The sequence below is a fragment of the Dermacentor variabilis genome, chromosome 3, assembly GCF_050947875.1.
Source record: "Dermacentor variabilis isolate Ectoservices chromosome 3, ASM5094787v1, whole genome shotgun sequence".
Lineage (NCBI taxonomy): Eukaryota > Metazoa > Arthropoda > Arachnida > Ixodida > Ixodidae > Dermacentor > Dermacentor variabilis.
This window is the reverse complement of record NC_134570.1, coordinates 182,219,601-182,238,595: the sequence shown is the minus strand read 5'-3', so window position 1 is coordinate 182,238,595 and position 18,995 is coordinate 182,219,601. Positions and strand designations below refer to the sequence as shown.

General features: G+C 45.3%; 1 long non-coding RNA gene across 1 annotated transcript; it reads left to right on the top strand.

Annotated features, from left to right (window-relative positions):
- Nucleotides 1–8,295: 8,295 nt before the first annotated feature.
- Nucleotides 8,296–12,097, top strand: LOC142574351 (uncharacterized). Its single transcript, XR_012826506.1, has 3 exons — nt 8,296–8,340; nt 10,349–10,413; nt 11,953–12,097. It is a non-coding gene; the product is annotated as an uncharacterized LOC142574351 (long non-coding RNA).
- Nucleotides 12,098–18,995: the final 6,898 nt, after the last annotated feature.

Sequence of the window (18,995 nt, the reverse complement as noted above, 5' to 3'; positions counted from 1 at the left end):
AATGAAGTTGTGTGTTAGGTGTGTGTGTCCTATGCGAAGACGGCACAGAATCACTTCTTTGAAACGTTCCTGGTGTGTGCAAGATTTCCATTCACCTAACACGGGTTTTAAAAGGTGTAATTTGTTGTTTACTTCATTGTTCCAAGCAGACTGCCATTTTTGCCTTAGTTTATAATGTATTAACTTCATGCAGTCATTAGGAGGTATCTTTACTTTTGTGATTTCTTTGTGCCGGGCTTGTGTCGCGCATGCATCTGCTCTCTCATTGCCACTGATTCCGACGTGGCTCGGAACCCAGCATAATTTAATGTTCAGTCCTTGTGTGGTAGCGTTTATTAAATTGTGTATAATGCCTCCTAATAATGGTGTGACTGCATTTCTGGCATGAAGAGCTGTGAGTGCACTTAGGGAGTCTGTATATATGATACTGTTTGCGAGGTTCTCCTTTATTATTTTGTCTATGGCTACAGAAATGGCGTAACATTCAGCAGTGAAAATGGATGTGCACTGCGGAAGTCTTACTGTTTTTTCCCAGTTCCCTTGTACAACTGCACTTCCAACATGTTCGTTCGTTTTTGAACCATCAGTATAAAAGTTTGTGAAGCTGCTGTATTTTTCTTCTAGTGCAAGGAATTCCTGAATTATGTGTTGTGGCGGAGTTTGTGCTTTACGGAACTGTGTTAAAGTGAGATCGCAAACTGTGGGAAAGATGAACCATGGGGGTAGTGGATTTTGTCTGTGGGTAATGCCAGGTAATGTGTCCACTATGCCAAGATTCCGACACATCTCTTCAAATCGCAGGAGCAGTGGTCTTGTAGTTTGTGGTTTGTTGTTGAAAATTACTCGTGAAGGGCATTCTGTTACAAGTGGGTAGCAAATGTGTTTTGGGAGAGATTGTATCTTAAGAATATATGCACAGGTTAGAGCCGCTCTTCTAGTTTCTAGTGGGGGTTCGTTTGTTTCTACGTAAAGGCTGGTTATAGGAGACGTTCGGTATGCACCGCATGAAATACGCAAGCCTGAGTTATGTACTGGGTCAAGTTTTTTTAGGTATGTCGGTCTTGCTGAACCATACACTATGCAGCCATAGTCTAAGGAGGAACGTACTAAGTAACGGTAAATGTGTAGTAGGCATGCTCTATCAGACCCCCAATGTTTATATGACAGTACTTTGAGTATATTTAGTGACTGGGAAGCTTTCTTTTTGAGAGTGGTTATGTGTGGTAGGAATGTGAGCTTTTTATCGAAAGTTAGACCTAGAAATTTTTGTTCATTCTTTACTGGAAGTACGGTTTCATTTAGATGTAGGGTGGGGTCAACCTGTAGGCCTCTTTTGAGTGAAAAGAGGACAGCAACTGTTTTTTGGGGCGAAAATTTAAACCCGTTTTTGTCTGCCCAAATCGCGAGTTTGTTCAATGTGAGTTGTATCTGTCTCTCGCATGTTGGTAAGCTGGAGGATGTGCATGCTATTTGAAGGTCATCAACATATACAGAATACATAATGGATCTAGGAATGATTTTTGTGAGTTGAGTTGAGTTGAGTTGAGTTTAGTGGCACATAAGCAACTTAGGCTATCATGCGCCAAACACTAGGCATAGATTCTTTTGAAAAAGTTGGGGCACCTCAGTGAGTACTTGTCTGGGCAAGAGCCCGGAGGGTCCCAACAAATTAGCTAAAGACCTCGGCCTTCTTCTCAGGGATGAGAAGGTGGATGAGGTGTTCTGTATTATGTAGTTTAACGCTCTGTGATGTTTTAAAGTTTTATGAGAACTCCTGCTTCTTTTAAAAAGCTAAAAACACATGATACATCAACAAGCGCATCTTCTCCTAAAATCAAAGCTGGGTGAAAAGGGATGTGTTCTTTGTAAAATATGGTAAAAAACGTCTTCCTCAATGGTTCAAGTTTTCTGCATGAAAATAGGATATGGTTTACTGTTAGTTCATCTCCACATAGTTCACATTGGGGTTTGTCTTGCTTTGTTAGAATGAAGTTGTGTGTTAGGTGTGTGTGTCCTATGCGAAGACGGCACAGAATCACTTCTTTGAAACGTTCCTGGTGTGTGCAAGATTTCCATTCACCTAACACGGGTTTTAAAAGGTGTAATTTGTTGTTTGCTTCATTGTTCCAAGCAGACTGCCATTTTTGCCTTAGTTTATAATGTATTAACTTCATGCAGTCGTTAGGAGGTATCTTTACTTTTGTGATTTCTTTGTGCCGGGCTTGTGCCGCGCATGCATCTGCTCTCTCATTGCCACTGATTCCGACGTGGCTCGGAACCCAGCATAATTTAATGTTCAGTCCTTGTGTGGTGGCATTTATTAAATTGTGTATAATGCCTCCTAATAATGGTGTGACTGCATTTCTGGCATGAAGAGCTGTGAGTGCACTTAGGGAGTCTGTATATATGATACTGTTTGCGAGGTTCTCCTTTATTATTTTGTCTATGGCTACAGAAATGGCGTAACATTCAGCAGTGAAAATGGATGTGCACTGCGGAAGTCTTACTGTTTTTTCCCAGTTCCCTTGTACAATTGCGCTTCCAACATGTTCGTTCGTTTTTGAACCATCAGTATAAAAGTTTGTGAAGCTGCTGTATTTTTCTTCTAGTGCAAGGAATTCCTGAATTATGTGTTGTGGCGGAGTTTGTGCTTTACTGAACTGTGTTAAAGTGAGATCGCAAACGGTGGGAAAGATGAACCATGGGGGTAGTGGATTTTGTCTGTGGGTAATGCCAGGTAATGTGTCCACTATGCCAAGATTCCGACACATCTCTTCAAATCGCAGGAGCAGTGGTCTTGTAGTTTGTGGTTTGTTGTTGAAAATTACTCGTGAAGGGCATTCTGTTACAAGTGGGTAGCAAATGTGTTTTGGTAGAGATTGTATCTTAAGAATATATGCACAGGTTAGAGCCGCTCTTCTAGTTTCTAGTGGGGGTTCGTTTGTTTCTACGTAAAGGCTGGTTATAGGAGACGTTCGGTATGCACCGCATGAAATACGCAAGCCTGAGTTATGTACTGGGTCAAGTTTTTTTAGGTATGTCGGTCTTGCTGAACCATACACTATGCAGCCATAGTCTAAGGAGGAACGTACTAAGTAACGGTAAATGTGTAGTAGGCATGTTCTATCAGACCCCCAATGTTTATATGACAGTACTTTGAGTATATTTAGTGACTGGGAAGCTTTCTTTTTGAGAGTGGTTATGTGTGGTAGGAATGTGAGCTTTTTATCGAAAGTTAGACCTAGAAATTTTTGTTCATTCTTTACTGGAAGTACGGTTTCATTTAGGTGTAGGGTGGGGTCAACCTGTAGGCCTCTTTTGAGTGAGAAGAGGACAACAACTGTTTTTTGGGGTGAAAATTTAAACCCATTTTTGTCTGCCCAGATCCCGAGTTTATTCAATGTAAGTTGTATCTGTCTCTCGCATGTTGGTAAGCTGGAGGATGTGCATGCTATTTGAAGGTCATCGACGTATACAGAATACATAATGGATCTAGGAATGATTTTTGCTATGGAGTTCATTTTTACTATGAAAAGTGTCGTACTTAAAATACAACCCTGTGGCACTCCATTCTCCTGGACAAATTTCTTCGAAAGGGTTGCACCCAGGCGCACATGAAATGAACGCTCGGACATGAAATCTTTCAGGCAGTTCAGCATCCTACCACGAATACCAAGTTCTGCTAGGTCGCGGAGAATACCAAACCTCCAGGTGGTATCGTAAGCCTTATCGATATCGAAAAAGACTGCTAAACAGTGTTGCTTGTGTACGAATGCTTCTCGGACTGTATTTTCAAGGCGGACGAGATGATCAGTTGTTGAACACGCTTTTTTAAATCCGCACTGGTGGATGTCAAGGAGTTCACGTGATTCAAGAGTGAACATCAGCCTCATGTTCAAGATACTTTCAAAGGATTTTGCGAGACAACTTGTGAGAGCTATAGGCCTGTAACTGCCAGGGCTGGTTGGTGGCTTTGCAGGCTTGAGAAACGGTACAATCACGGATTTTTTCCAAGCCTCCGGTATTTTTCCCGATACCCATATTTTGTTGAAGAATTGTAAAAGTGCGTTCACAGCAGCGTCTGAGAGGTGAGCCAGCATTTCATAATGTATTTCATCAGGGCCGGGTGCCGTCTGTTTACCTGCGGACAGTACTTTTTGGATTTCGTGAAATGTGATTAATGTATTATAGGGCTCATTTGTACAGCCAATTGTAGGAAGTTTTTGTTTTTCGGTTGTATGTTTGTGCTTTAGGAACGATTGAGTGTAGTGTGAGGAACTTGAAACATTAGAAAAATGTTCCCCTAGTATGTCGGCCTGTTCCTCTATACTTGTTTGTGTGCCAGGAGCTGTTAAAAACGGGATTGTGAAAGGGGAGAAGCTGCCATTTAATTTGTGGACTTGTTCCCACATTTTTTTGGATGTGGTTGAGCTGTTAATAGAAGATATGTAGTTCTTCCAGGAAGTTTTCTCAGCATCTCGACGGATGCGGCGTGCGTTGGCTTTCGCCTTTTTAAAATTTACAAGATTTTCATTGGTTGGGTATCTACGGAAGATGCCCCAGGCTTTGTTTTGTTTCTTTTTTGCTTCCTTACATTCTTGTGTGTACCAGGTTTTTTGATTATGTCGAACCACTCCCGAGGACTGAGGGATAGCTAGCCGCGCGGCATTAATAATGCAGGTTGTGAACAGTTTGTTTTGATCATCGACATTTAGATTACTTGAGAAAACTTTTTCCAGGGTGGCCTGCTCTTGAAATAGTGCCCAGTTTGCCAAGTGTAGCTTCCAACGACGTGGTTTGCTTGGGATGATTTGTGGTGGGGATGATAGGTTAATTTTTACAGGAAGGTGATCACTTCCGTAAGGGTTGTCAACAACATCCCATTTAAAATCTGTAAAAAGCGATGGGGAACTAAAAGATAAATCTAAGCAGCTCATCTTGCCTGAGCTCGGAGAGCAATATGTGTGCTTTCCTGTATTGAGCAGGCAGACATTATTTGATAGAATAAAATCTTCTAAGATACGGCCTCTAGTGTCTGTTTGGTCACTCCCCCAAAAAGATGAGTGAGCATTAAAATCCCCTACTACTACATATGGCTCTGGTAGTTGTTTAAAAAGTGCTTCTAAATCATGAAGTGTAACATTTATATGTGGTTCCAGATACACAGTACATATTGTAATTGTTTTAAAATCAAGGACGGTGACTGCTGCAGCTTCATATTTCGTTTGAAGCCTGATTTCATGAGTAGCAGTACCATTTTTTACTATTATCGCGACACCTCCTGAGAGCCTACTGGCTTGCTCTCTATCACAACGAAATACTTTGTAGTTTTTTAAGATGTTGTTATGTTGTGGTCCTAAGTTAGTCTCTTGTAAACATAAAGCCACAGGAGAAAATGAGTTAAGGATATCTTTTATGTCGCTGTAGTTTTTAAGGAGTCCACGACAATTCCAATGTACTAGGAACGTCATGTTTAATTATTTTGTAGGGGTGTGGCTATGAAGGATTAGGTTCCTCGTCTTTGAGGACCCGTTATTGGGGTTCTTTCTTTTTTCTTTTTTTCAAGGGAGTTGTGCCTCCGCAGTTGCGGGGGCGGACTAGAAGTTGTCTCCATAGCCTCTCCTGAGGCACTGGAGGTCCGCGACACCGCGGGTGTGCGTGTATCAGGCCTCTCCCGTTGGGGAGAGACTTTGCGGGCCGCCGATTTGAGGGCCGGCGGACTCTGTTTTGTAGGTGGCAGGACAGCTTGTGCTGTCTCTGCCTGGGGCGTGGGTGGCTCTGCCGGAGGCTCGGTAACTGTGGCCTCAGCAGGTGCCGAAGGTTGGTGTGGCGCTACGCCCCGTCGCACCACATCAGCGAAGTTGCTTCTTCCATTGAAAGAGAATGTGTTCGTCAGTGTGATGCGCCTTCTTGCTTCTTTGAATGAAATGTTTTCTTTGGTTTTCAACGTGATGATTTCTTTTTCTTTTTTCCAGGACGGACACGCCCTGGAGTACGCGGCATGTTCTCCTTCACAGTTTACGCAATGCGCTGCACCGTCACAGTTTTCAGAAGTATGTTCTTTAGAAGCACATTTTGCACAAGTTCTGCGGCCCCGGCAACTCTGTGAGCCATGGCCGAACCTCTGACAATTGAAGCATCTGCGGGGGTTGGGAATGTAGTGCCTTACAGGTATCTTTAAGTAGCCGACTTCTATTTGTTCAGGAAGTGTGCTGCTGCTGAACGTGAGGATCAGGTGTTTTGTGTTGATTTCTTTGTTGTCCTTCCGGATTTTGATCCGGTGAACGTCTATGACATCTTGGTCGGTGAGCCCATCAAGCATTTCTTGTTCTGTTAGGTGAACGAAGTCGATTTCTGATATTACACCGCGGACAGTGTTGAGGGATCTGTGGGATGTAATGGAGACAGGTGTGTCCCCAATGGACGCGAGGTTTGACAGTTTTGTGTGTTGCACATTGTCACGAAGTTCAAGCAGCAAATCGCCACTAGACATTTTTGAAAGCTTGTAGCCAGGGCCGAGGGCTTCTGTCAAGGACTTGGATACTGTGAATGGGGACAAGATTCTTGCTGGCTTTTCTTGTACTTCGCTATGTATTACATGATATTTCGGGAAGGTAACTTTCCTTTTCTGGAAAAATTCACTTGCTTCGGTCCGCCCTCTCTTATGAGAGGGGCGATCATTTTGGGGGAAAGGAGGAGCCATAGAAAAAAATATATTGTTCAGCCGCGGTGCCAGCCGCCCACCATGGAGCCCAACGAGGGGACGCGACAGGAACATGCGAACAAGTCCTGCACACGCCAGCTGTACATCGAGGCTATAACCTAATACGACATAACCAAGGTAGGTTAGCCCCACAAGGTTAACCCTTGCCACCTACGAAAAATTGAAGTGAATAGAAGATACAAGAAGACAGGACAGGTGTGAAAGAAGAGGGTAAAGAAAAAGCGTGTGGAGGAAGAAGACAGGAAAAGGTGACTGCCGATTTCCCCCGGGAGGGTCAGTCCGGGGGTGCCGTCTACTTGAAGCGGAGGCCAAAGAGGTGTGTTGCCGCCACCGAGGGGCCGTAAAGGTCCAAACACCCGGCATTGGCTCAACCCCCAGGATCCCCTTTTCCCCGGACACGGCTAAGCCGCGCACGGCTACGCGCGGGAGGGTCCAACCCTCGTGTGCTCGGGTACGTGGTGTCGCAACACACCAAACGCCTGCTGACGCAGACGCCCCTGCGGGGTGGGCAGGTATGAAACCCGCCCGCGTGCCTCTTTTAACGATATGTTCTCTTTTACTTTGATCGTTACTATTTCTTTTTCTTTCTTCCAGGAGGGGCACGACCGCGAGTACGCGGCGTGTTCCCCATCACAGTTTACACAGTGGAGAGCGTTCTCACAAGTTTCAGTGGTGTGTTCTTGGGCACTGCATTTAGCACAAGTTTGGCGACCTCGGCAGCTCTGCGAGCTGTGGCCGAAGCGCTGGCATTTGAAACAACGGAGTGGGTTTGGCACGCACGGCCGGACACGGAGCTTGATATACCCTGCCTCGATTGACTCGGGCAAGAAACTTGAACCAAAGGTGATTATTAAGTGCTTCGTCTGAATCTCTTTACCATCTCTCCTGATCTTTATTCTTCTAACATTGATAACATTTTGCTCACTGAAGCCCTCCAGGAGTTCTGCTTCAGTCAGCTCAAGCAAGTCATCGTCTGACACAACGCCGCGGGTGGTATTCATTGTATGAATGAATGAATGTATGTGGTTTAGTGGCGCAAGGGCCAGATATGGCCAAAGAGCGCCAAGACAGTGTTAGTGATTTCGCGGTGGAATGATGAGTTCTGTGACGAAGATGTGACTTGGCTGTATAGTGGCCTAAAAACAGTCGCTGTAAAGTGCGTAAAATCTATGTGCTATAAAATTATGGCGATGATTAATGACGAGTACTATGAACATTAAAATCCATCGTAGAAGGATGATGCAAAATATAAAATATATAAGATGGTAAAATTTCTTGGAGCACTGCTGCCTCGCCAGAGCCCTTGAACCACAAGGGCCTAGAGGCATGTGCTATTCAAAATAGTTATCACAGCGCCATCCTCTGAAGAGAGGAGACGCTACGAACATGTGGGGCTAAAAACATGAAACACAACATCTTTGAGATAACTTAGGACCGCGTTGGTGTCAAATAGCGGTTCTGGGCCGAGTAACATTACTGGATGAAGGGGGATCTGCTGCCGGTATGCTATGGGAAAATATTTCTTTCTTTCGTATTCGGCTTTCGGACACTCCAGAAGGACGTGGAGGACGGTGAGCCTCTCCCCGCATCTACCGCAGGTTGGAGGCTCGTTTCCGGTGAGTAAAAAGTTATGTGTGCCAAATGTGTGTCCTATTCTTAGACGACAGAATAGGACATCTGTCCGGCGTGATTTTGTTACGGAAGGCCAGAATCCTAACTGTGGCTTTATCCCGTGGAGCTTATTATTTGTTTCCGCGTCCCATAGGCGTTGCCAGTGGTTCCGTAGTTTCCTCCGTAAGAAGGGCTTCAGGTCTGTGACAGGGACCGAAGCAGTAGGGTTAACTGCATGCAATGAAATTGATGTGGCCATCTGGTCGACTAGAACGTTTCCCTCGATGCCCCTATGACCTGGCACCCAGCATATGATGACATGTTGATTACCTATATGGGCTTTACACAGAGCGGAATAGAGTTCGTTAATTACCGGATTTTTGTGGTTAGAGAATGATATCAAGGCCTTTACAACACTAAGGGAGTCCGTATATATGACTGATTTCTGGAGTTTTGATTTCCTGATATGCTTCACAGCCGACAAAAGTGCGTAGGCCTCAGCCGTAAAGATACTAGTTTCCGGGTGCAGTACGTCGGATTCCGAGAAGGATGGACCGACGGCTGCATAGGATACCCCGTCGTGTGACTTTGATGCGTCTGTGTAGAACTCCGTGCAGGAGTATTTGTGCTGGAGTTCCCGGAAATGCATCTTGATTTCAATCTCTGGGGCATGCTTTGTGACTTCCACGAACGATATATCACATTGTATGAGCTGCCACTCCCAAGGAGGTAGCAGCTTGGCTGGATGCATTAGGCGAAGCTCGAGGAGTGGAACGTGCATTTCTTCGCTAAGCTCCCTCACACGCAGCGAGAAAGGCTGTCTTACGGACGGACGATTGCGAAAGAGTGTAGCACATGTCATGTCATTAATGGTACTAAAACAGGGATGTTGGGGGTTTGAGTGGACTTTCAGAAAATATGTATGGCTGATGTATGTTCTCTGCAGATGAAGTGACCACTCATTTGATTCTACATATAAACTTTGTATGGGACTCGTTCTGAAAGCGCCAGTGGCCAGTCGGATTCCTAGATGGTGGACTGGGTCTAGCATCTTTAGTGCGCTCGGGGCGGCAGAGTGATAAATCACGGCACCATAGTCTAGTCGCGATCGAATGAGGCTTTTATATAGATTCATTAAACACTTCCTGTCACTACCCCACGTAGTCTGGGACAGAAGTTTCATTATGTTCATTGTTTTCAGACATTTTTCTTTAAGATGTTTAATGTGGGGGACGAAAGTGAGTCTGTAGTCAAGTATGACACCTAGAAATTTGTGTTCTTTGTTTACAGGTATCTGTTGTCCACGCAGTCCTATGCAAGGATCTGGGATAAGTCCTCTCTTTCTTGTAAAAAGAACACAAGAGCTTTTGTTAGGATTGATCTTAAACCCATTCTTGTCTGCCCACATTGACACTTTGTTCAGGCCATGCTGTACCTGTCTCTCGCAGACTGCGAGGTTACAAGATTTGAAAGCTATTTGAATGTCGTCCACGTAGACAGAGTAAAAGATGGCGGGTGGTAGTGAAGCACGAAGCGTGTTCATCTTCACGATAAATAGCGTGCAGCTGAGCACGCCTCCTTGGGGTACACCCGTTTCTTGCGTAAAAGGACGTGAGAGTGCATTGCCGACTTTTACCCGGAAGGTACGATTTGACAGATAGCTTTTTATTATATTAAACATATTACCGTGGATGCCCATTTCTGACAGGTCTCTTAAGATTCCGTAACGCCACGTTGTGTCATACGCCTTTTCCATATCGAGAAATATCGATAGGAAGAACTGTTTATGTATAAATGCGTCCCGGATATTCCCTTCAACACGCACGAGATGATCGGTTGTGGAGCGCCCTTCTCGGAAGCCGCACTGATAAGGATCAAGCATTTTGCTCTGTTCAAGGAAATGAATGAGTCGCCGATTTATCATTTTTTCGAACAGCTTACAAATGCAACTTGTGAGGGCTATCGGGCGGTAACTTGCCACTGAGGAAGGGTCTTTGCCTTGTTTCAAAACAGGGACTACAATGGCTTCCTTCCAGGCGGTTGGAAGGTACCCTGCATCCCAGATGGTGTTGAAAAGTGTGAGTAGTGTAAGTTGCGTGTCATTGTGTAAGTTTTTGAGCATTTCATACATGATTCTATCAGATCCTGGTGCGGAACTCTTGCATGCGCTCAAGGCAGCTTTCAACTCGGCAGCACTAAAAGGGCAATTGTACGGTTCATTCTGTCGGCATTTATTGATGAGTGGCTTGCATTCTTCTATTTGTTTATATTTTAGGAAGGATTGCGAATAATGATTTGGGCTTGATACACTCTCAAAGTGCTCCCCAAGTGAGTCCGCCTGATCTTGTAGGGTATCGCCTTGTGTGTTTACCAAAGGGAGTGCATGTGCTTGTCGCCCTCTTATCCTATTGACCCTGTTCCAGGCTTTCGCCTCATCTCTGAACGAGTTAATACTCGATAGAAACTTCTGCCAACTTTCTCGTCTGGCCTGTCGGCGGGTTCGCCTGCCTTCGGATTTTACTTTTTTAAAGTTAACTAGATTCTCTGCAGTGGGAGAAGCGCGTAGCAACCCCCACGCCCTGTTCTGTTTTTTACGAGCGATCCTACAATCGTCGTTCCACCATGGGACACGCCGTTTGCAGGCCAAGCCTTTTACTTCTGATATGCATTTAAATGCGACATCTATTATGAATGCTGTAAATAACTCGACTGCAGCGTCAATTCCTAACGAAGACAGGTCAGCCCATGAGATACTAGTTAGAGATCGAAATTTCTCCCAATCAGCTGTCTCAATCTTCCACCTAGGAGCGTATGGTGGATATTCGTTTTCTTTATATGATCTTAGCAGTATAGGGAAGTGGTCGCTACCGTAAGGGTTGTCGGTAACTTCCCATTCAAGTTCAGGCAGTACAGACGGAGACACTATACTAAGATCTATTGACGAAAAGGATCGGTTTGCAAGAGAGTAATATGTGGGTTCTTTCTTATTGAGAAGGCACGCTCCAGAAGAAAAAAGGAACTGTTCAACAAGGCGACCTCGCGCATCTGTACGAGAGTCGCCCCACAGGGAGCTGTGCGCATTGAAATCGCCAAGAACAGCATAAGGTTCTGGCAATTGATCGATCAAGGAGTGAAATTCATGTTTGTTCAGTTGGTAATGTGGGGGTATATAAAGGGAGCAAATGGTGATGAGTTTGTTTAGAAGGACAGCTCGAACCGCCACTGCTTCAAGGGGCGTTTGTAGCTGTAAAGGTTGACACGCAATACTTCTATGAGTAAGAATCGCAACACCACCCGATGATGCGACGGCATCATCGCGATCTTTTCGAAATGTAACATACGTACGGAGAAAGTTTGTGTGTTTAGATTTTAAGTGTGTCTCCTGTAAACACAGCACTTTTGGATTATGTTGGTGGATGAGTTCTTGCAAATCATCAAGGTTTCTAAGGAGACCTCTGATGTTCCATTGAATTATTTGTGTATCCATGTTTAAGGTAAATTTGTGCTGTGTTTACGGAAAAAGGAGTGGATGCCTTATATTACAGAGCCCTTTCGAGGCCCTGTAATAGGTGTTTTGTTCTTTCTGAAGCGCTCGAGCGATTCTCGACGCTCCTTAGGCGTTTGGTGCGCCTTGGGGACAGGTGTAGTGTCCATTGCCTCCTGTGAGACGCCGGACAAGCGCTCTTGCGAGCGAGAGGTTTTCCTAGAGAGTCCTGCCCCGGAAGGCAAGACCCCTGCGCCCACCTGCCCGGAGGTCGATGGGGCTCCCTGAGGGATTTGGCTGCGCTGGCCGTTGCCAGCGCTGGAAGGGGCCTCGGAGGTTGGGGCAGCCTCGGCTGCACCCACCTTCGGGGTGGATGGTCCCTTCTCCTCAGTTGACGGAGCAGCGCTAGCTGCAACCGCCGCGGGGGCAGATGGCGTAACTGCCGACTCACTGCCTGTGGGTCGGACAGCCGCCGGAGGCCGTTGTGACGCTGCCCCCTTACGCGCCACATCGGCAAAGCTGCTCTTAGACAGGTATGACACCCGCCTACGTGCCTCCTTGAAAGATATATTTTCTTTGACTTTGATTGTGACAATCTCTTTTTCTCTTTTCCAGGACGGGCAGGACCGCGAGTATGCGGCATGCTCGCCCTCACAGTTGACACAATGTGGAGTGTTCTGGCACGTTTCGGAGGAATGTTGATGATGATGATGTGTGGAGTTTTATGGCGCAAGGGCCAGGTGTGGCCAAAGAGCGCCATGTCTGTGGTAATGAGTTTGCGGTGTAATTATGATTGCTATGAAGTTGGTGTGAGGTGGCTGTAAAGAGGCCTTAAAATATACGCTCTAAAGTGCGTAAAATCTGTATGATAAAATTATGGCGATGACGTATGACTTGTACTATGAAAATTTAGATGCATATAAAAAGAATGATACGATAGGTAAAATATATCACGATTATAAGAGATGCCAGAGCACTACTGCCTCCTTAGAGCCCTTGAAGCACAAGGGCCTGGAGGCATGTGCTACGCAAAACAATTATCGTAGTGGCATCCTCTCGAGAGAGGAGGCGCTACGAATTCATGGGACTAATAACATGTAAGACGACATCTCTGAGGAAACCTAGGACACTGTTTGAATTAAAAAGCGGTTCTGGACCGAGAAACATTAGAGGATGAAGAGGAATGTGTTGGCGGTATGCTAAGGAAAAATGTCTCCTTCTCTCAGATTCGGCTTCGCGACACTCCAGGAGGACGTGGAGTACAGTCAGCCTCTCCCCGCATCTACCACAGTTTGGAGGCTCACTTCCGGTCAGTAGAAAGTTATGGGTGCCATAGGTGTGTCCTATTCTTAAACGACAGAATAGGACATCTGTTCGGCGCGATTTTGTTGTAGAGGGCCAGAGTCCTAACTGTGGCTTTATTAGGTGGAGCTTATTATCTTTTTCGGCGTCCCACATGCGTTGCCAGTGGGTCCGCAGCCGCCTTCGCAAGAAAGGCCTCAGATCTGTGACAGGCACCTCGGCGGTAGGGTTAACGGCTTGCGATGCTATAGACGTGGCCATCTCGTCCGCCAGAACGTTGCCCTCGATGTTCCTATGGCCAGGCACCCAGCATATAATGATATGCTGGTTAGATATGTACGCTTTGCACAAGACGGAATATAGTTCATTAAGTACTGGATTTTTGTGTCTATAGGGTGACATCAAGGCCTTCACGACGCTTAGGGAGTCTGTATATATCGCTGACTTTTGGAGTTTTGATTTTCTTATATGCTTCACAGCAGTCAGTAATGCGTAGGCCTCGGCCGTAAATATACTTGTTTCCGGATGTAGTACATCGGATTCTGAGAAGGATGGGCCGACGGCAGCATACGACACCCCGGCACTAGACTTCGAAGCGTCTGTGTAGAACTCGGCGCAGGAATATTTGTACTGGAGTTCCCGGAAAAGCATTTGGATTTCTATCTCAGGAGCATGCTTTGTCACTTGCACAAAAGATATATCGCATTGTATGAGCTGCCACTCCCAAGGAGGTAGCAGCTTCGCTGGATGCATTAGGCGGAGCTCGAGGAGTGGGACATGCATTTGATCACTAAGCTCCCTCACACGCAGCGAGAAAGGCTGTCTTACGGAGGGACGATTATGAAAGAGTGTAGCATATGTCATCTCGTTAACGGTATTATAACACGGATGTTGAGGATTAGAGTGGACTTTCAGAAAATATGTTGGGCTGGTGTATGTTCTCTCGAGATGAAGTGACCACTCGTTCGATTCTGCGTATAAACTTTCAACAAGACTTGTCCTGAAAGCGCCCGTGGCTAAGCGGATACCTAGATGGTGAACAGGGTCTAGCATTTTTAGCCCACTCGGAGCGGCAGATTGATAGATCACGACACCATAGTGTAATCGTGATCGAATGAGGATTTTATAGAGATTCATTAGACACTTCCTGTCACTACCACACAAAGTCTGGGATAGAAGTTTCACTAGGTTCATTGTTTTCAGATATTTTTCTTTCGGATGTTTAATGTGGGGGACGAAAGTGAGCCTGTAGTCAAGTATAACACCTAGAAATTTGTGTTCTTTGTTTACAGGTATCTGTTGTCCACATAGTTCTAAGCAAGGATCTGGGATCAGGCCTCTCTTTTTTGTAAAAAGAACCCAAGAACTTTTGTTAGGATTGATCTTAAATCCATTCTTGTCTGCCCACATTGACACTTTGTTCAGGCCATGCTGTACCTGTCCCTCGCATACTGCGAGGTTACAGGATTTGAAAGCTATTTGAATGTCGTCCACGTAGGCAGAATAAAATATTGCCGGTGGTAATGATGCACGAAGCGCGTTCATGTTCACGATAAAGAGCGTGCAGCTCTGCACACCTCCTTGGGGTGCAGCCATTTCTTGCGCAAAAGGACGTGAAAGTACACTGCCGACTTTTACCCGGAAAGTACGATTGGACAGATAGCTTTCTATTAGGTTAAGCATATTACCATGGATGCCCATTTTTGATAAGTCTCTTAAGATTCCCTCATGCCACGTTGTATCATACGCCTTTTCCATATCGAGAAATATCGATAGGAAGAACTGATTGTGTACAAATGCGTCCCGGATATTTGCTTCTACGCGTACAAGATGCTCAGTTGTGGAGCGCCCTTCTCTGAAGCCGCACTGATAGGGATCAAGGATTTTGCTCAGTGTAAGGAAATGAATGAGTCGCCGAATAATCATTTTTTCAAATACCTTACAAAGGCAACTTGTGAGGGCTATCAGGCAGTAACTTGGCACTAAGGAAGGGTCTTTGCCTTGTTTCAAAACAGGGACCACAATGGCTTGCTTCCATGCGATTGGAAGGTACCCTGCATCCCAGATGGTGCTGAAAAGTGTGAGTAGTGTAACTTGCGTATCATTCTGTAAGTTTTTGAGCATTTCATACAAGATTCGATCAGACCCGGGTGCGGAGCTCTTGCATGCGCTCAAGGCAGCCCTCAATTCGGCAATACTAAAAGGACGGTTGTAAAGCTCATTCTCTCGACTTTTTCTTTGAGAAGGGATTGTCAATAATTTGTTGGACTTGACACGCTTTGATGATGATGGTGTATGGGGTTTTGTGGCGCAAGGGCCAGGTATGGCCAAAGAGCGCCATGTCTGTGCTAATGATTTTGCGGTGTAATTATGATTACTATGAAGTTCGTGTGAGGTGGCTGTAAAGAGGCCTTAAAATATACGCTCTAAAGTGCGTAAAATCTGTATGATAAAATTATGGCGATGACGTGTGACTTGTACTATGAACATTTAGATGCATTTAAAAAGAATGATACGATAGGTAAAATATATGTGATTGTGAAAAATCCATGAGCACTACTGCCTCCTTAGAGCCCTTGAAATACAAGGGCCTGGAGGCATGTGCTATGCAAAACAATTATCGCAGTGGCATCCTCTCAAGAGAGGAGGCGCTACGAATTCATGGGACTAATAACATGTAAGACCACATCTTTAAGATAACCTAGCACTGTGTCTGTATTAAAAAGCGGTTCTGGACCAAGAAGCATTATAGGATGAAGAGGAATGTGCTGTCGGTATGCTAATGAAAAATGTCTTTTTCTCTCAGATTCGGCTTCCCGACACTCCAGGAGGACGTGGAGTACGGTCAGCCTCTCCCCGCATCTACCACAGGTTGGAGGCTCACTTCCGGTGACTAGAAAATTATGGGTGCCGAACGTGTGTCCTATTCTGAGACGACAGAATAGGACATCTGTTCGGCGAGATCTTGTGGTAGACGGCCAAAATCCTAACTGTGGTTTTATCATGTGGAGCTTATTATCCGTTTCCGCATCCCACATGTGTTGCCAGTGATCGCGCAGCCTCCTTCGCAAGAAAGGCCTCAGATCTGTGACAGGCACCGCAGAGGTAGGGTTAACAGCTTGCAATGTGATTGACGTGGCCATCTCGTCTGCCAGAACGTTACCTTCAATTCCCCTATGGCCAGGGACCCAGCATATTATGATATTCTGGTTAGATGAGTACGCTTTGCACAAGACCAAATATAGTTCATTAAATACGGGATTTTTATGTTTGCTGAGTGACATTAAGGCCTTCACGACGCTGAGAGAGTCTGTATAGATCGCTGCTTTTGGAAGTTTCGATTTTCTTATGTGTTTTACAGCAGAGAGTAGTGCGTAGGCCTCGGCCGTAAAGATACTTGTTTCCGGATGCAGTACATCGGATTCCGAAAACGATGGGCCGACGGCTGCATAGGATACCCCGGCATTTGACTTGGAAGCGTCTGTGTAGAACTCTGCGCAGGAGTGCTTGTGCTGGAGTTCTAGGAAATGCATTCGGATTTCAGCCTCAGGAGCTTGCTTTGTAACTTTTATAAAGGATATGTCACATTGTATCACCTGCCATTCCCAAGGAGGTAAGAGCTTGGTTAGGTGCATTAAGCGATGCTCGAGGAGCGGGACATGCATTTCATCGCTAAGCTGCTTCACACGCAGCGAGAAAGGCTGTCTTATGGAGGGACGATTGCTGAAAAGTGTAGCGCACGTCATATCGGTAACGTTATGAAAACATGGATGTTCAGGATTGGAGCGTACTTTAAGGAAATATGTAAAGCTAATGTATGATCTCTGTAGGTGGAGAGACCATTCATTTGATTCCACATATAGACTTTGTATAGGACTCGTTCTGAAAGCGCCAGTGGCCAGTCGGATTCCCAGATGGTGGACTGGGTCTAGCATCTTTAGCGCGCTCGGGGCGGCAGAGTTATACACAACGGCACCATAATCCAATCGAGACCGAATTAGGCTCTTGTATAGGTTCATTAAACACTTCCTATCACTACCCCATGTAGTCTGGGATAGAAGTTTCATTAAGTTCATTGTTTTCAGGCACTTTTCTTTAAGATGTTTAATGTGTGGGACGAAAGTAAGTTTATTGTCGAGTATAACACCTAGAAATTTGTGCTCTTTGTTTACAGGTATCTGATGTCCACACATTTCCAAGCAAGGATCTGGGACCAGGCCTCTCTTCCTTGTGAACAGCACACAAGAACTCTTTTGAGGATTGATTTTAAAACCATTTTTCTCTGCCCACCCTGACACCTTGTTCAAACCATGCTGTACCTGTCTCTCGCATACTGCGAGGTTACAGGATTTGAAGCCTATTTGAATGTCATCCACATAGACGGAATACAAAATGGCCGGGGGTAAGGAAGCACGAAGCGTTGTCATCTTAACAATAAAAAGTGTGCAACTGAGCACGCCTCCCTGGGGTACACCAGTTTCTTGTGTAAAAGGACGTGACAGCACATTGCCAACTTTCACCCGGAAGGTACGATTGGACAAGTAGCTTTTTATTACGTTGAGCATATTATCATGAATGCCCATTTCCGATAAGTCTCGCAAGATGCCGTATCGCCACGTTGTGTCATACGCCTTTTCCATATCGAGAAATATCGAGAGGAAGAACTGTTTATGTATAAAGGCGTCCCGGATATTTGTTTCAATACGTACAAGATGGTCGGTTGTGGAGCGCCCTTCTCGGAAGCCACACTGATAGGGATCAAGCATTTTGTTCTGTTCAAGGAAATGGATCAGTCGCCGATTTATCATTTTTTCAAATACCTTACACATGCAACTTGTGAGGGCTATCGGGCGGTAGCTTGCCACTGATGAAGGATCTTTGCCTTGTTTTAGAACAGGGATCACAATGGCTTCTTTCCATGCGGTCGGAAGGTACCCTGCGTCCCAGATAGTGTTGAAAAGTGTAAGTAGTGTCACTTGCGTGTCATTGTGTAAGTTTTTCAGCATTTCGTACATGATTCTATCAGATCCTGGTGCGGAGCTCTTGCATGCGCTCAAGGCAGCTCTCAATTCGGCAATACTGAAAGGACGGTTGTAAGGCTCATTCTCTCGGCTTTTTCTAGTTAAAGGCTTACGTTCTTCTATTTCTTTATATATGAGAAAAGATTGCGAATAATTGTTTGAACTTGACACGCTTTCAAAATACTCCCCAAGTGAGTCTGCCTGGTCTTCGAGTGTATCGCCCTGTGTGTTTACCAGAGGGAGTGAATATGTTTGGCGCCCTCTAATCCTATTAACCCTGTTCCAGGCTTTGGCCTCATCTCTAAACGAGTTAGTACTCGATAAAAACTTGTGCCAGCTTTCTCTTCTGGCCTGTCGGCGGGTTCGCCTGCCTTGGGACTTTATTTCTTTAATGTTGTCAAGATTCTCAGCAGTGGGAGAAGCGCGCAGCAACCCCCACGCATTGTTCTGATTCTTACGAGTGATCCTACATTCGCCGTTCCACCATGGTACACGTCGTTTGCATGCCAAACCACTCACTTCGGATATGAATTTTGATGCGGCATCTATTATGAATGCTGTAAGATACTCCACAGCCGCATCAATTTCTGAAGAACACATGTCAGCCCATGATATGCTAGTGAGAGTTTAAAATTTCTCCCAGTCGCCTGTGTCTATGTTCCACCTAGGAGCTTGTGGAGGATATTCGTTTTCTTTGGATGTTCTTATCAGTATGTTGAAGTGGTCGCTCCCGTAAGGATTGCTCGAAACTTCCCATTTGAGTTCGGCCAGTATAGACAGGGAAACTATACTAAGATCTATTGAAGAAAAGGTTCTGTTTGCGAGAGAGTAATATGTGGGTTCCTTCTTATTC